We start from the raw sequence: 18732 nt of genomic DNA, 5'->3' as shown, positions 1-18732 counted from the left end.
CAATCTTTTTGCATCAGATTTCTTGGTATTTGCCTTTTTTCCTGAATGACATCACTCAAAACTGTTTAAAAAACATGGTGATGGGGCCATTCTTTTTTTATTCTGGATCTCAAAAAGAAAGATTTCAAGATTTTATCAGTGTAATCTCAAAGGGAAAGAGTTCAATGTTTCACGGATATGATACTTCTTGCAGAGTTTCTTTTAAATAACAGGGAATTCTCTTCTGTTATCCATTTTTAAAATTTTCATCCTAAATTGATGTCTTTCATCTATTGAAATGGGTAATTTCACTTTTTCCCTAATATGAGAGTGAAATAAAAGCTATTAATTCATTTTCTGATGTTAAATGTTACACTTCTGTAGCAAACCACTTCTTGATCATGATATAATTTTTATATATTTCTGAATTATGTTTGATAATATGTTATAATTTTAAGTATATTTATATGTGACACTGACATGCCTATTTCCTTTTTTCATAATTTTGTTGTCAGATTTTGCTAACAAGGTTATAAAAACCTCCAATAATAAATTGGGAAACTCATTTTTTGCCTACGTTTCTAACTATTCTTCTGACTGACTGGTGTACGGAGATTTCTTTGTGGGCAGAGCTTCTGCTACTGCTTTAATTTCTTTAGTGGATCTAAAGCATTATTTGGGTATTCCATGACTTGAATCATTTTTAGTAATTCTATTTTTTCTGGGTATTTTCTAATATTCTCAATTTTCAATACTTCGGAATAAAAGTGTTAATTATCTCATATTATCATAATATTACATCTATTTATGTGCTCCTTTTTTATTCCTATCATTTATTTGAGCCACCTTCTTCCCCTCCTCATTAGTCAGATTAAAGATTTGTCAGTTTTACCTGTCTTTTCAGATTGCCAACTTTGGGGTTTTTTTCTCCTGTTTTTTTAAAAGTGTATATTATACAAATATCTAAAGCTCAGGACATGAATTAAAATAACCCTGTATCAACAGCAATTTATGTCTCTGTTGTTCTCAACTTGTCAGGTGTGCTAGTATTTCTTAGTTTGTAAAAATGATATTAGGTAAAAGATAAAAATTTATTAAAAGTTGGAAAGGCAATTAAATTGTCAAATAATGGTATCTTAAGAAATTAGTCTCTCTCAACCAGCTGCAGGTTCCAGAAATATGTAAAGATCTATAAACCATTTTTTAATCCTTAAAGTATGGATTTTAAAATATTTTTTGTATTGCAGACTTCAAGAGTCCATTTTATTTCATCCAACTACAATTTATTTGCTGTGTAATCTACACTGTGTATATTGTAGCAGCACCATGTAATGAGTTCACCAAAATGTTTTTATTTTGCTTCTATACATATATTTAAGTCACATACCCAAGGCCCCTTTTAATCAAGGGAGGCTATTTGACTAGTTCTGGCCAATAGGATGTGTATGTAATTTCTGTATGTTAAATCTATGTTTGGTCTCTAAAGACTCTTAAGAAACTTTCCACACATTCTTTCTTTCTTATTAATGCAGCTGGATGCAAAGGATTTCAGTATTTTGGAAACATGTGATGGTAGGATCCCAGATTCCTGAGTCATACGTTGGAGGAGATCTGGCTTGATGATCTGTTCAAACTGCTTTAACCTGTAATGTGATGCAGATATAAACCTTTACTGAGATAAACCACCGATACTTCAAAATGGAATTGTTACCCTCCTATGTCCCATCATTACCTATATAGTAATCGCTACGTTGAATTGGGACACTGCTATTGGGAAAAAAGTAAAATACATAGCATTTGTTATAGCCAACATATAAGATAAAATATACGGTATTAGTCACGTGGAGGTGGTAAGTAAAAAGATATATCAGAACAGATGGCTGGATATTTATTCATCTTATACTGCTGCAAAACATTTAATAAAACTCTTACCTGCTATAACAACTTGGAAGGTAAATAACGTCCCTGCTCTGTAGCTTAGGGGGAAAATTCGGGAAACAGTGCCATAATAGCGTGTAATGCTTTTTGCTAGGTGCTTTTGGCAAGGTATTGAAAGGAAGAGGAAATGAGCTTGGTAAAAAATTAGCTGCTTTGAAATCAGAACAGAAAGCAATGGAAAAGTTCCAGAAAATAAGGGCCTTGCACATTTTGAAAAAGATTACTTTTATCCCCAAAAAGGTTAAAAAAAAGGAACTTAAGACCTTGATTCCACATATAAGCGATATCACATATTTGTCTTTCTCTGTCTGACTTCACTTTGCTGCACACCTGAAACTAACACAAACTTGTGAAGCAACTATACCCCAATAAAACTTAAAAAGACCTTGAATGTCCAGGGCTAATAAAATTTCTCAATTGTATAAGTTATTCAGAGTAAATATTAGATCAAGGTGGTGGCCAGATCACCTCAAAATAGTCACCAGATCAGTTGCTGTTCCAGATCACCTCAAAATAGTCACCCTTAAGTTTAAAGAGTGATCCTTGTGCTAGGAAGCTTAGAAATAAGCCAGATACACTATACTGGTTATTTAACTGGATGATTGATTACCATCCTGCCTAGTTCAGTAATAAATTCCTGTCTATTAGCACATAGAACTAGTCTCCCCCTTCATTTTCTGGTTCTGACTCCTATGGATACTAATTCATTCCTTCAGCTGACACTTTACTAATCTAATAATAGATTCAATCTAAGATGTCAAACATCAGAAAAACAGCCGTTCTAGGAAGACATTGAATATCAAAATGGTGACATAATATTGGGAGAGAAGGGAAGGGATTATGTGACGGGGGCTGGGTAGTGTAGAAGTGCTAAATCTTGATCTCAACAATAAGAATTAAGTGGATGATATTTAATATAGAAAACTAGGAAATAAGATTATGAGGAAATTATTTAGAATTATGGAGGTGAAGCCAGGAAAAAATGGAAACATTAGAAAGAGCTTTTTGGGGGGAAATCAGAAGTAGAGTATGGAACAGTTGATATTTATTATAATACAGGTACAATTGCAGTTTTAAACTATGTACTTTATTTTGAAAACAAATAAATAAGTAAATAAATAAAATAACAAAAACAAAGTGGAAGTATTTTGCATGTGCGCAGGATTTTAAAAAGTTCCGTGAGCAAGGATTACGGTGGATCCATTTGGACACACTGAAGAATGTGAGTTTGGACTATGTCATGAAGAGCTTAGTGTACGATACTGTGTTTTGATTCTATCTTGAGGGGGATTGGACATTAATGAAGGATTTCAATTTAAACAAGATTATATTTGCATTTTTAAAAAGGTCACTGCGTCATCTCATGGACGATCCTTCGGTCACCAGTGCTCTAATAATCTAGCTTTGATAGCTGTTTGGACACGGCTCCTACTCCAGTCCTGCTTGTTTTTGCCTCATTCTGCTGCAGCTCCTTTTCATTTATTCTCCTCGCCACACTGTAGCCGAAGCCTTGCTAACTTGCCACAAGTACTGGAAAAACCTTGAGTCTGTCTAAATTCAGAGACTTGGCAAACTTACTCTGTAAAAGGTCAGACAGTAAATATTTAAGGATTTGGGAGCCACATATAATCTTTGCCACATACTCTCCCCCAATCCCACCCCACCCATAATTCTTTAAAATCATTCTTAGCTCACTGGCCCTACAAAAACAAGCCACATGCAACATTTGGCCCTTGGGGTGGAGTTTGCTGACCCCGATCTAATTCATACTTCACCATACATATCAAAGCAGATTTAACAGTTATTTAGTTGGTGCTATTTGATAAATATACCTTACATTCTATTGTTTTCACATCACATTGCCTTTCGGGGCTTTTCACTGCCTTTTGGGAATTGGGTCTCCCTGTCATTCATCCAGGTAAAGCACAGATTCCTTATTGGAAGCTTCAAAGCACTTTATAAACCAGTTTCCTTACCCCAGTTCCTTACTTTGCCTTTTCCCAATGGTTCCCAAAGCAGCTCCACATGCCATAAGCTACCTGCATAGAATCACCTGGAGTGCTTACCACAGTACAGATTCCTGGGCCCAGCTAAACACATGAAAGCAGTTTTAGGCTTATGATTATTTTTAAAAGGCTCCTTAAGTGATTCTAATATACTTCCTGTTTTGAAAGCACTGTATCCTATCAATGCATTTACCTCAGTCCAGCCTCTGAGTACAATATCCTCCCTGCAGGCATTCTCTTGGCATTCCTGGACCAGCTTCTCTTGGCATTCACAACAGGTCTTCCTAACAAATTCTGTCCCCATTAGTATGGAGCAAGTTATAAATATGCTAAATTGTATCTCTTCTCACCATCTGACTCTCTTTTACATGTATATATTATTGTGTGTGTGTGTTTTATGTAAAGAGAGTTTCAGGCCCATGTGCAGAAATAAGCCTCATTGCAAATTATTCTGTGATTAGGGATGATGGCGTCTACCCAAGTATAGAAGAAAACCTGCTTTAAAATAACGGAGTAAAAATAAATTTGTCTGATTCTGGCAAAACGGTAGACCAGGATAGCCAGAATCTTTCCCCATATAAATAACAAAGGATTCTGGAAAAAGCAAATACATGATTTTCAATAATAGTTCAAGCTCACAATAAAAGAAAGCAAATGTGTAGGGTCCAGAAATGAAGAGGAAACCGAAGGACCTGGTAGGAGCAGAAAGTGACGGCCCTGGCGGGCCTGGAGGATCATTAGGCCACCAGGAGAAGAGGCGGTAGATGACGAATGGCATGACATAGCTAAGAATTATAGGCCACAACCCTAGTGAGAGGGGGCTAATACACTCTATCTTCTTATTCAGAGAGATGACAGTACATATGCCTCCCTCTAGCCCTAGGTGAGAATATTTCTCTCCTATGAAAAACAAAACTCTTAATCTATTTGAGACCAGAATTTACACTAATTACACAATATAGGAAAGCTCAAACTGAGAAATGAACATAAATTTGTCAAGGGCCAGAGCCTCTGACAAAAACAAAGGGGAAAAAAAAACTATTTGGAAAGAAACTTCAACAACTCATGCTGCATAGGAATTCTACAATGGAAGAAAGAACCTATGTCAGACATAAGATGGGATCATTTAAAAATATTGCAAATAAGAGAGGAAACAATCCATTGTAAACAAAGGTAGTAGCTACTGCAAAGAGAAATGTGTTCCCCCATAGCTTGAGATGTTGAAACTTCAATCTCAAGGAGATTAAAACATAATTACCTTTAAAATGATTGGAGAAATACAAAGTAAGGATCCCCTAAGTAAGTAATAAAGCAGTGTGAAAATAAAACAAAGAGACAGATAAGAAACTTGGAGAAAAAGGATAGAGACAATGGAAGAGAAACAGTATGTGAAAATGTTTTCAGAACTGAGGAAAGATCTTAAAATCTTAAAAGATCTTAAAATTTAAAAATGCTCCGAATTTTGAGCAGAATAAAAAAATATAGTTGATCACATGGTAGTAAAAGCAGAACACTACAGACAAGTAAATAAGGCTAAAAAGCACCCAGAAAGAAATGAGACTACCTACGAAACACCAACTAGATTAACGAAAGCCTTGATAGCAGCAGGAGGGAACAGAAAAACATGGGGTGCTATTTCCATGTTGTGGGAGAAGGTAAGTAAACTATCATTGAAAAGTGACAGTAAACTACATACAATTTTGAGGAATGAAGCAGAGATTTTAAAAGAAAAATGGAATTATATGATTTTCATGAAAAACTTACCAAATATATACTTCAGGAAGAAAGACGTTTGAACCCAGAAATCAGTAAGATGTAAGAAACTATATATATATACACACACACACATACATATATATACATACATATACAGATACACACATATGCATGCATATATATGGGGTGTGTGTGTATATACATATATACTGCCAAGAATGGATTCCAAAATTCAATAAGGCAAATAACACTGATTAATTTGAAGAGTCTTTAAAACTGGTAAATACTAGAAAATAATAACAAGAAACTGTAAGATAATTGTTAGCCTTTAATGCTGATATAACGGTCAAACTATTTAATAACTAGTTTAAAAATTTAACTAATTTAAAAGCAGCAAAATGGGGCTTCCCTGGTGGCTCAGTGGTTAAGAATCCGCCTGCCAATGCAGGGGACACGGGTTCGAGCCCTTTTCCGGGAAGATCCCACATGCCGTGGAGCAACTAAGCCAGTGTGCCACAACTACTGAGCCTGTGCTCTAGAGCCCGCGAGCCACAACTACTGAAGCCCCACGCCTAGAGCCTGTGCTCCGCAACAAGAGAAGCCACCGCAATGAGAAGCCAGTGCACCACAACAAAGAGTAGCCCCTGCTCGCCGCAACTAGAGAAAGTCTGCATGCAGCAACGAAGATCCAACGCAGCCAAAAGTAAATAAAATAAAATAAGTAAATAAAAACCACTGCAAAATGTGAATGTTGATTCCATTCCTGCATGATTTCTTTTAAGGAACAACACTGACCTTTTCAAAGACCCTCCTCTCTGAGTTAAATCGATAGTTATTACATGCTAAATAGTTTCAAGAAAAAAAAACTTCTCTGAAAATCAATGACACCGTTGAAGCCACTGCGTCCTCTCTCTGCTTCTGCTGAACTGCAAATACATAAAGATAAATAAAGAAGTCCTAAAGGCACCCAGAAAGAAACAAGAGATTACTTGTAAAACAACAATTAGACTGACGGAAGACTTCATCAGTTTTATAACACTTACAACACTGCCTGAGATCTTTATATCATCACTATCTCTATTTTTGACCAAGTCTTGAGAACCATGGATTGGACTCTCATTTAATTCGTCAGGTCAGATGACATGTGGCATGAGAGGAAACCTGAGACTATGGCTCTATTGCTGGGCCACCAATGACAGCTCTGTCACCCAGTGAGAAATGACTAATCAGAGTTTCAGTTTCTTCACCTTTAAATACGAACATCATATCCCTCTAACAAGTCAGTACGCATTTTATCACAAGAAGAAAAAAATTGTAACTATATGTGCTGATGGGTGTTAAGTAGACTTACTGTGGTGAGCATTTCTCAGTATATATAAATGTCATATCATTATGTTGTATGTCTTAAACTAGTATAATCTTATGTCAATTATATCTCAATAAAAAAGTAGTAAGTTGAGTTCAGTAGAGACGTGTTTTTTATGATACATTTTGACCACATATGATTTTCCCCAGATACAATAACACAAAATTACTTGACTTTTTAAATAGTAGAACTTAGCAAATATGTATTATAAATAATTAGAAATAATTTGTACTATGAATAATGTTCATATATTGTATAAATAACAAATATGTATCCTAAATTGTGAAAATGATGAATATGTTGTGAATATTCTGATGTATTCATTTTTAAAGCCACATATATTTCAAGAGTTTTTATACTTTTATAAAACCTCAGAATTATATAGCTGTATCATATAATTGGGTGGGAGGAATGAATCAAGAATTTAATGTTAAAAATTACATGTGGCCAAGATTTTATGAGTTGAATAAAAGACATAAGCAGAATAAAAGACATAAGCTGACTGCCACATTAATGCCAAGATAATCAGGAAGGAAAAAGAAAAGGACTTTGTAAGCATTTGGTAGATTTTGTGCTAACCAGAGAAGAAAATATACTTTGGGAATTATTTCTATTATTATGTTCCGATCTAAACAATTCTAAAATGTAGAATATTAACCCCAGTTGTCTGTGTCTTCTTTAATTTTTAATGACTTGAATGGTAGATTCATAGTGTGAGGGTTTTGAAACTTCTTTGGGTTACAAGCCTATACAAAGATAGCTGACCACTTAGATTGTTCAAACAAGGGGAATTTCAAAACTCCTATAAATTAAAAAGCCACAGAATAAAACAGTTGATAATAAACTAGAGAAAATCCCTGACATTCAAAATTCACAATCCAATATATAGGAGAGCAGATTTCAGTAAGTAGTTCTATACCATTGATAGTTGAGAACAAGTCATGGAGGCAGTGACTGAGCCTTGCTTTCAACATCTTGATTTCCACAAGAAGCGAAAATACCACAGACAGAATGGTCATCTGTTATAGATTTTCACCTTTGATTTTTACCTACAATATCTTCCCTTGCTGTTGAAATGGTCCATTTTTTAAATGTGGAAATCCATCCAATAACATTTTAACACATGTGATCTGAGTTGGATGAGACTGATGTCTCAAAGGAACCATTCCACTCTAACCAGTCTGCTTCTCATACTTTTCATTTTTATCTATGCTAACCATTCAAAAATACCAGTAGTAAGAAGTTTTAAAAGTTATGTGATCAGATTTGATCAAACGAGCAACACAATTAGAGTCCCAATAACACTTGGTTCATACTAAATTTTAAATATATATGTGAAAACTATATACTTTGGTAAGGATAACACTGTACTAATTGATTAGCTGGTCACCTACCTTATATGAATAACATTTTATAAGCCCAATACTGACTATCAGAATTACGTAAACACCCACAGTTCTCACTTACATGAACTTGAGAATACTGAAATGCTACAGAGGTATTCATTTCTCTGTGCCCCATGATGTTTTGTCTATAATTCTTTTATTGCTCTTATTATAATAGTTTATTAGTTTATAAACATTTCCTTCTACAATATTGCATACTCACTGAAATCACAGAATATGTAATATTCATCTTCGTGTTTCTTGAAGTCTTTATGTTCCCAATGCATTCTAAATGCTCAGTCAATGTTTACTGGATGAAAATAAAATAGGAAAAATTATACAATAGTTATAGAATGAATGAAATGTCCTCCTATAGAATAGATAAAATCTCATTACCCGTTTCAACACTTTAGCTTAAATGTGAGCTTTTTATGGAGTAGAACCACAGAGCAAGTGGACATAATGATGTTGGTTCCACAGGCTATTAGTATAGGGCACCCTCCCTTAGTGCTAGGAGCACAACAAAAAGAATATAGGAATGGAATTGAAAGTTGCCAAGAAAAACATATCACTTTGTGCCACAATTTTAACTAGATAGAGCCTGTTGGTTTCCGGAGAAAAAAATGTTTGAAGTTTGCTTTTGCCTTCATGGAGTTCATGTCAAAGGAAAGATACTAATTAATACGTACTACATCTAATATCAGTGAATCATTCAGTATTAATCATATACACAGAAAAATCTGTTGTGTCTGAGGGGACTGTCATATTCATTTGATATCCAGCAATTGTTAGTCATACAAAGGTAGCATTAAATATGAGAAATGACAAGTCAGTGAAATTGGAAGGAAATTAAGCATTTCATGAACAAGAAACTGACTCAGTAGTGAGTTATAACCAGTGGAAAGAAAGTTGTTTTTTTTTTTTCCAAAACAAATCTGGTAAAATGATCCTGCTGTATATGAACTCTGCCTGCATTTTTCCCATTTTAGAGTGAGATTCAGCTTAGAAATTTCCAGGCCAGCGCCAAATGTTCTCTGAGACACAGGATTTTCTGACAAAGAGTACTTCTGAATGACTTTGTCATTACTCTTTACTACACAAGAATACCCTTCCCTTCCTATAAAACTTATCTCAAACTCTTTTATGAAATCTTCCATAATTGATTCCATAATACATTTTTTTCATTCATAGGATAATACTGTTATCTTTTTAGTGGTAAATTTTGTACATACTTTTATCTAACTCAGTCATTTGGTACTTATGTACAGGTTTCCCTGTCTGAATTTCCCATCGAATGATAGGGCTTAAAACATACGTTTACTTCAAAGTCAAGATATTAAAATAAAAAAGCACAATAACTGTCAATATCTTAACACCCTCAACCAACTACCATGACCACGCCCCATTCTGTGCTTCATCATATCCACATGGGAGAGCCAGTCATTCATCACCTTGTTTAACTTGAGCAGGCTGGCCTGCTGTTAAATAATCTTAGTTTTTACAAAAATGAACTTAACGGATGCATAAAAGCAGAAGCAATGGAAATACGAAATTTCTAGAATCTTCTGGTCTATAGCCCATGAGGTTAGTTCGAGAGCAGAATTTGGAGTAAAAAGAAGTAAAAGGTGGCAGGAACCAGCACTGACTAAGCCTTTTATGTGTCAGTTTCTATCACAGGAGCCTGACGCCTAAGACATCACTAATCAAGGCAACGACCCAACTAAGGAAGGATGATTTACGTTTTGTACCTGAGGAAGTTGCGAATTCAAAGGGCCAAGTGCCTTGGACAGAATCACTCAGCTAATACCTGGTACAGCCAGGATTTGCACCCATTATGGTGTGGTTAGGTTAAAAACTCATCTCCATTCAAAACATGTGTGCACCTCACAAAGAGAAAGAGTTTAATTTGTATTGCAATTGAGAGAATATAATTGAGACTTTGGGAAGAGAATGAATTAAAAATTAAGGTTTTGTTTTTGTTTTTAGTTATAAATATCACTTACAGATATTTTTCACTAGAAATTTCCCAGCCAAAGGTTTTCGAAATGGTAACAATTATTTGCTTTACCAAACACATATCAAATCTCTCTGGGCTTGCTCTTGGTTTACATTTTAATGGAAATTTAATTCATTCAAAAACAAACACTGTTGTAAATCTGAATTACAATTAATCACTAATTTTCTTTACAGCCTGTCATACTTTTAGAATTTGGTTTGATTTAGCTGTTTGGGGGTGGGTTTTTTTTTTTTTTTTTGCAAATAACCAGAGAAAAATATAGAAAATGTAATTGAATCAGCGTTGCTTTCATATCTGTCACCTAAACTACCCTACAACTCTTAGAAAAGAGCTCAGCAACAAGATAACATGAGGGATAAACACCCCAGTATTCCATACTGAAGACAAATCTTAGAGCCAACATACAACATTTGTTCTTTCCATAAATACTTGTATTTATCTAAATTTTAGAAAGAAAAATGCAAATTAATGCAATAACTCTTGTCTCTTAGGCAGATATTTTCAAATGTGTTGTTACACTACCATTTATTCAGTGCCAGAAATAAACTTCAGTGTTAGCAAGCATAAATTAGACCAAGGTCTGTGACCCAGGATCTAGCTATCAAGTAAAACCATAACAAATCATAAAATGTAATCACATATAAACACAATTGTTAGAAACATTCCACACGGAGTAAATAAAGAACAATGTGATTCATGTTTTTGTTAGGTAGAACACGGGTAATTTGTGACAATCTTTTAGATACTTTTTTAATAGAGAGAATTTCACAACTGAAAAGAAATTGGTGATTTCTTTTATGTATCTAATCCAACATCCTTGTTTCTTTGTGGCTGTTGTTTTTACAGAAGAGAAAGCTGATGTCTGGAGAGGTTTATAATTTGCCTGAGGTTACACAGATTTTTCTGGCAGGGCTGGTACTATAACAGAAGTCAAACTTCTTTCCTTCTTATATGTATATTTTTAAGCATATTACAGAAAATAAAGGTAACTTTATAGTTTTTAGTTAAAATATTTTATAACTTTTTTGATTCCTCAGTTTTTAAATGGTGAGGGAAAATTAAAATAAAACTAAAGTCAATTATTCTGCTCTTTGATGCTGAGCTATTCTTCATTTGGGGATGTAATTGTAGGACCAGATAATCAATGAGGTTGGAATTCAATGAGGTCAAATATACCAAAGAACATTATCTCGAATACTTTGCATATTTGTAAACCAAAGGAAGGGAATACACTATTAAAAAAGGAAACCAAACTGAGTAGTGACTGACATTTGTGACAAAGTGGAGAGGGTGACATAAGAGCGACTCAAAGCTAAACCAAGGTTAAACCATAAGGATAGCAGGGAAAGTGTAGACCTTATGTGGACCCACACTTTCTTCCCTGGTCTTGCATTGAAGAAGAGATATTGGGAGTGATTTATGGGTTGAACTGAGCTGGGCACCTTTACAGTTTTAAGACTTGAATATGCATTTTTTTTTGAAGACTATTTAGTGAACACTAGCTGTGCTAGGTACTCCTCTGGATGCTTGGGAAACATCAGTAAAACAACACAGACAAATGTCCCTGCTCTCCTGGAGCTGACATTTTAGCAAAGGCAGACAGTATACATGGCAAATGAGTAAGTTATGTGCTAGTACTAAAGATGAGTAATGCTATGGAGTTAAGTAATATAAATTAAATAACTGAATATAAACCAGGCAAGGGGGATGGAGAGGATCAGGGGCAGGAAGCTACTTTCAATGAAAAATAGGGCGGCCGGATTAGACATGATGACAAGTCATACAAAAGCAAAGACCTGAAGGCAGAGAGGTCCACAAGAATCAGAAGAGGTGAGAAGTACAGCCACATAAATCTCTAGAGAAAGGGGACTTAGGCAGTGGGAACACCCAGTGTGTAGGGTCTAAGGTGGAGGTGTTGTGAGTTGCTGGAAAACAGGTGGGGCTGGAGTGGAGTGACAGGTACAGTAGTAGGAGGTGGGGTCAAAGCAGTAGTGACAAGCCTCACAGTGCAGAAACTTGGGGATCATTGTAAGAGCCTTGGTTCCTATTCCCAATAGGATGTGGACACCCCTGCAGGTTTGAGCAGAGATGTGACATGCTATGACATTGAGTTTGAAGGTATTTTTTAAATGTGCAAGAAAGGAAGCCAGGGCATCGGTGAGGAAGTTATTGCAGTCATCTGAGTGAGAGGTAATGATGGCTTGAACCAGGGGGAAAGCAACGGAAGTGAAAAAAGTGGGCAGGTTCATGGTATATTTTGAAGGTAGAAGAGATATTTATTTAATCATTTAATTGATTTCATATATACAGCAAATGTGTGAGTCTAACAGACAGTTATTAGAACCAGTCTAATTGGCCACCAATAAAGAGTCTTCAACTCCCTTTAAACAAACAATACATCTCACGGGTGCTCACATAAACAATGTAATCTTTAAATTCAAAGGATTGCAGAACATACATGAATTCTAGAAAATCCTTCGACTGCTCAGCTTGTGTTGTGATTTTTTTTCTCTGCTGTCTCCTCTGGGCATCACTCTGTCACTTATCAAATGTCCTTTCTTATATTTCATCTCTCTCTCCTACCATCTCATTAGATTCAAACTTAAAAGCACTTTTCTTTCTTTCCAAATCCACCATTCATTCAAAAATCTGCACAACACATGTGATTGTTTTTCAAAAAAAAAACAAAGAAAAAACACTCAACATTGTTTCCCCATTTAATTGTTAGCCAACTAATCTTTCTGTAGTAATTAAACTTCTTGAAACAGTGCTCTATGCTGAATCTTTTTTATTCTTCACGTACTCTTTATTCCTCAAGCCATTTTAATATTGCCACCACAGAGACAGGTCTATCTGGACTTTTCTTAACATAGTGAATGATAATTTACTTTTGCTAAATCAAATAACTCCTTTTATGCTCTCATTATTTAGTGCATTTTTTGTCCCTAATGAAACTTTCCAAATTGCAGTTCAAATTAATGTTGTGAATTCTTCTGAGATCTATTTAATACTCTTTTTTTTTTTTTTTTTTTTTTTGCAGTACACGTGCCTCTCACTGTTGTGGCCTCTCCCGTTGCGGAGCACAGGCTCCAGACGCGCAGGCTCAGCGGCCATGGCCCACAGGCTCAGCCGCTCCGCGGCATGTGGGATCTTCCCGGACCGGGGCACGAACCTGTGTCCCCTGCGTCGGCAGGCAGACTCTCAACCACTGCGCCACCAGGGAAGCCCTAATACTCTTCTTTTGTCTCTTTCACTAGCATTGCTTCTTTCTAAGTCATGAAGTACTTTAATGCCAGTCTTCCTCTCCCACCAGGAATCTCTCTTTTCTCCTCTCCTTATCCTCTTTTTTTTTTTTTTTCCTCTTCTCTTCGGTGTTTTACTTATAAATACAGACTCCTCCAAGAAAACCCAAACCATTCCATTGGCTTCATCTTTGACCTATATGCTGACTAAAACCAAATCCAAGATTGCTCTTAATTAAGACAGATATTTCTTTCTGGACCCAATTTCTGAATTCCTGGAGGCAATTCAAATAAAAGTTGTCCAAAATAAAAACCCATTCCCTCCCTCTCAACACATTCATATTAATTAAAACCATGTCAACATTTGTGTTTTCTATCTCAATAAAAGACTCCAGTCAGTTACACAAGCTGGTAACTTCCCTCTTATTATTTATCCCAATGTCTTCATAATTGTAATAGTATTAAAAATTATATATGTCTAGTAAATCCCTTTCTTACCATATATTTTCAGTGTCACTGTCTTTTTTTTGTTCTTCAATATTCTATTGCCTCTATTACCTCAGAAAGTCTTGACTTGTATACTTATGTCAACCTTCCTTTCCTGAAAGCTGTTTTTCTTAGTCTGAGTTAGCTCCCTGAAGGATAACACAGACTTACAGTTCAACAGGGCAGATTAAGTGGAGGCTTCTATTTTCTCTCCCCCATAAAAATCTCTAAAATCACAGTAAAAAGACATAAAACGTAACAGCCCACAAAATGAAAAGAATGAGAGAAGAGAGAACAATGTGTTATTTAGTTAAGAATACTCAGGGAGATAAAATTTTGATGAGACAAGTTCATTTCTGTCCCAGAGAGAGTAACAGGGACTACATTCACCCTGCAACCTGTTGCAAGCACAAAACAGACAACATATACGAAATGATGATGTATAAGACATTGGACATCAAAGAAGAAGGCACAGTGATCCCCAGGAAAGAGGAAACAAACCAGGTGAGCCCACGATTGTCCCAGTTTAGTGACTGGAGAGTGTACCCAGACTACAGGTCGGGAGGGAGAACCCAGTCAGAACCTGATGGATTCGCTGAGTCGAGATGGAGCTAAGAGTCCAGGGGAATGAGGGAAACTATACCTCAAAGGACGGAATGCCTGAGAAGAGGAAGCTGCCCGAAACTGGAGAGTCACAACAGTTCCCAGTCAAGTACCCAGGCGAGTACTGCTTAGTGCACACATGTGAGGAGAGTACTTTGGCCAAGGAAAGAACCACCCAGACAAACTGAAGAACCTAATAATCCATGGGTTATTGGGTGGAGTACACAGAGGAGTTTTTCTTACCTCGGTAGTAGAGAATAATTAGGCCTGGAGCAAACACTAGCTCAACTGATTACAACTGCTGCATTCCAGACCCCAAATCAAGAATATTTATGGAAATAAAAAAACAATCTATCACCTGACAAGGTAAAAGTCACTATGTCTGACATCCAATAAAATAATTATAAATAAATTATCAGGCATGCAATGAAGCAGAAAATTATGATTTGTAATGAGACAATAAATCAATCAATTGGGTACAATCTAGAATGGACACACGTTGGGAGCAGCAGACAAGGATATAAAAACAATTATAACTGTACTCTATGTGTTTAACACAGTAAATGGAGGCAGGAGAAGCAGGGGATAGTGTGAGGGATGGATTAGACAGTGTCATGAGGAATCTTTCAATGGTGATGGATGCGTTCATTATTCTGATTGTGGGGTTGATTTCACAGACGTATATGTTGTCAAAACATTAAATTTTATACTTTATATATGTGCAGTTTATTATAAGTCAATTACATCTCAGTTAAAATATTGAAGAAATAATTTTTACAAACAAAAAAACAATTGAATGACTTTCTAGGCAATGAGGCAAGATGGAGCTTGTATTACGGGGTGGAGTCATGGTCAAACAGTGGTCAGGCCAGGCCTGGAATCCCCATCTTGGAGTCCCTCCCTACTGGCAACTGGGCAGAAGGATTGTCCACAGACATTTGGAATGCAGTGTCCCAGTCCTCAGAGTCTAATGGTATAAAACATTTGCTCTTCATTATCATTCCCTACTAGGGAAGTCAGATGTAATTTGTTTGCTATCACGATAGCCAGAAAATAGAAATAATCTCCCAAAGGGAGTCTGCTGTCACATGTAGATCTTCTTTTACATCAGATAACATGGGGAATTCAAGGTCCACCTTTCCAAATTGTAGACACAGGGATCTCTGTTAAAGACGACTGACTTTTCCTGAGGATTGAGGTGCCACGGGGAATGTTCAGGCAGTGTTGACCACCTTTATTAGCCCTTCTACAGGTGGAGGTTGAGAGCCCATGCAGAGTCTAGAAGAGTGAACACCCAGCATATAGTCACTCCACATGACAGATAACGCTTTCTGGGTTCCTTCTGCCACGTCACATGGGGCGACCTTACCTCAAGAAAGAGTTTCTACTATGTTTGGAGCAGGCAAAAAAAAGCTAAACTCTTCACCTTCTTATGCTTCCTGAAATATTTCCATTGCCATATTTCTCAGTTTGTGATTATGGAAAAACAAGATTGTGATGGTCCCAAAAAGGGTAAGAGAGACCATGATCAACACTAAATAGAACAATATGTAGCACACCGGACGGTATCAGCACTGTGAATACTACCTTCGGCTTCTGCCTGAGGTTCATCACCAGTGCCATGGCAAGGAGGAATTAGACCCCGATAGAAGAGACAATATATAACCTTTAATAATGTGTTTTATTATGAGATACAAATCTCGGAATATAGACTTCATTATTCTAAAAAGTTGATTCTGAAATATGTAACTCCTCTCTGTCTGGTTACATTTTAATGGGAACTTGTACAAATCTCAGTTAGGAGCCTAAATGTTATCACTTCTATATTTGGGAGGATCTGCTCAAGAAGATATCAATTTTTTTAATATAATCTTAAATATTAAGAAAGTTCTCAGTTTACAGATTCTGAAGGATAAAAGTATTAAATGCAAAAGTATGGTCAGCTACAAAATCTGGAAAAATTTATGTTCAAAGGGAGTAGGCTAAGGGAACAACTTCTGCACAACTTTGAAACACTGATGTAAAACATTTTATTCTAAGTGAAGTATCTCATATGATAACTTTATGTGAAAAGTCTCTCTCTTGTGGGTGATTTAAGAATTAGTAAACACATTCATGCTCAATCTCCCTTTAAAAGCTTTGGGAGCAGTTAATGAGACCACTGGGTTCACTTTCCAATGCTCGCTCACATATGTTAAAATTTGCCAAAACCCGTTAAAGGAAAGATAGGAATTTGCCAATTATTGGAGGCAACATTTACTATTATTCTGTATGGCCCATCATGCATTTTGCACATTTAATTCAGGATTATCTGGTATGAATCTGCATTAGTGAGATCATTCACAGGACTTTTAAAGGCCATCATTTTCATTGCTGTGCCTTTTAAGGACTTCAGGTGATCAGGAGACAGAAACTAACACAGATATCAACTTTTCCTCAACTGTAGGGAACTAGTTTATTATTCAGGAAGATTCAGAGCAAACACTAGTAGACAAAGTGAAAGATTCAGAGTCACTAGTAGATAAGGTGAAAGGCTGAGGTAGAAAGAGTTTTTGCTTTCCTCCAAAATAGAGATAAATATTACTGCAACTACCATAAAACTAATAGTAGAGGACTAATAATAATATTATCTCAGTGCCAGGCTCTGACCTTGAGCTTTGCTGAAGAAATATGAACTTCTAAACATTTGTCTCCTGTTATTCCCTTCTCTCTTGCATTCTTAAAACCAGCAGAAGCTTTTCCTGGTAATTTCTCTTTTATTCCTTTCAATGATAACGTTGGCCTCCAATTTACTTCTTAGATTGTCTAGGATGGTTTATTCTCCTGATCAAACCCATGTTGATATAGTCCCTCTCACCTTGGCCCTAGCCATTCAATTCATTCTTTCCCTATTTACATCATCGGTTGAATAACATTTTGCCTGATCTTATATTTCTTTGCAAATGGCATAAAGAAATAACTATTTCTTCTGGGAGACTACTCCAAGTTCTTGCTGGTTTGAATTACTCTTAGTAGATAAAATAGGATTTTTTTTGGCTTCCCTGGTGGCGCAATGTTTGAGAGTCCGCCTGCTGATGCAGGGAACACGGGTTCGTGCCCCGGTCCGGGAAGATCCCACATGCCGCGGAGCGGCTGGGCCCGTGAGCCGTGGCTGCTGAGCCTGTGCATCCGGAGCCTGTGCTCCGCAAGGGGAGAGGCCATAACAGTGAGAGGCCCGCGTACCGCAAAAAAAAAAATAGGTTGTTTTTTTTTTTGCCTCTTCAAGGCCTAATACTTGGCTGTTTCCTTTTTCCCCCAACCTCAGCAAAACAATTAGCACTATAGACAAAACATATTTTCTATGATCAAATATCTCCTGCAAGATAATAAATTATATTAGTAAAGACACTTGACAAATATCTGATGATTTTAACTTGTTAAATACTCAAAGGTAAATCCATTTTTTTCTGGATTTAAATTAAAAATGACAATGGTATTTCTAACCATTTTAAAACAGGTTGTGATGGTATTCGAATCAACTTTTTGTAAAACAAAACAGGTTTTAACAAAGCAGAAAGACATGGGGTTTTGCATTGCTTAATGAACTGTTACTCTTCCTAATTAGATCATTATGTGCTTATGCAGAGGTCAGTCAGAATAATTAAGTTTATATCTACTTACCAAACTGTGATAGTATGAGTCTATGGCAATAGTTGATTGCGCACATCCAAAGAACTGTGAAAGATAATTGCAAAAGAATTCACCCTTTTAGTGCAGAAAATGTTCTAAAATATATGATGCAAACTTTTTTAAAAAAATAAGTAAGCATATTACTTAGAAAAATTATAACTATTGAATACTATTGGACCTGGTTATACTTCATACTCTCTCTCTCCTTACATGTTCACCATCTTCTACTGTTCTTTGTATATACTTACTTAGTGCCTGGAAATAAAATATATATATATCATGCAAATTCACATACATGACACAAATAATGGAAGAAAACACAAAT

The sequence above is a fragment of the Leucopleurus acutus genome (genome assembly GCF_964270905.1).
Source record: "Leucopleurus acutus genome assembly, chromosome: 18".
Taxonomy (NCBI): domain Eukaryota; kingdom Metazoa; phylum Chordata; class Mammalia; order Artiodactyla; family Delphinidae; genus Leucopleurus; species Leucopleurus acutus.
This window is presented reverse-complemented; position numbering follows the sequence as displayed.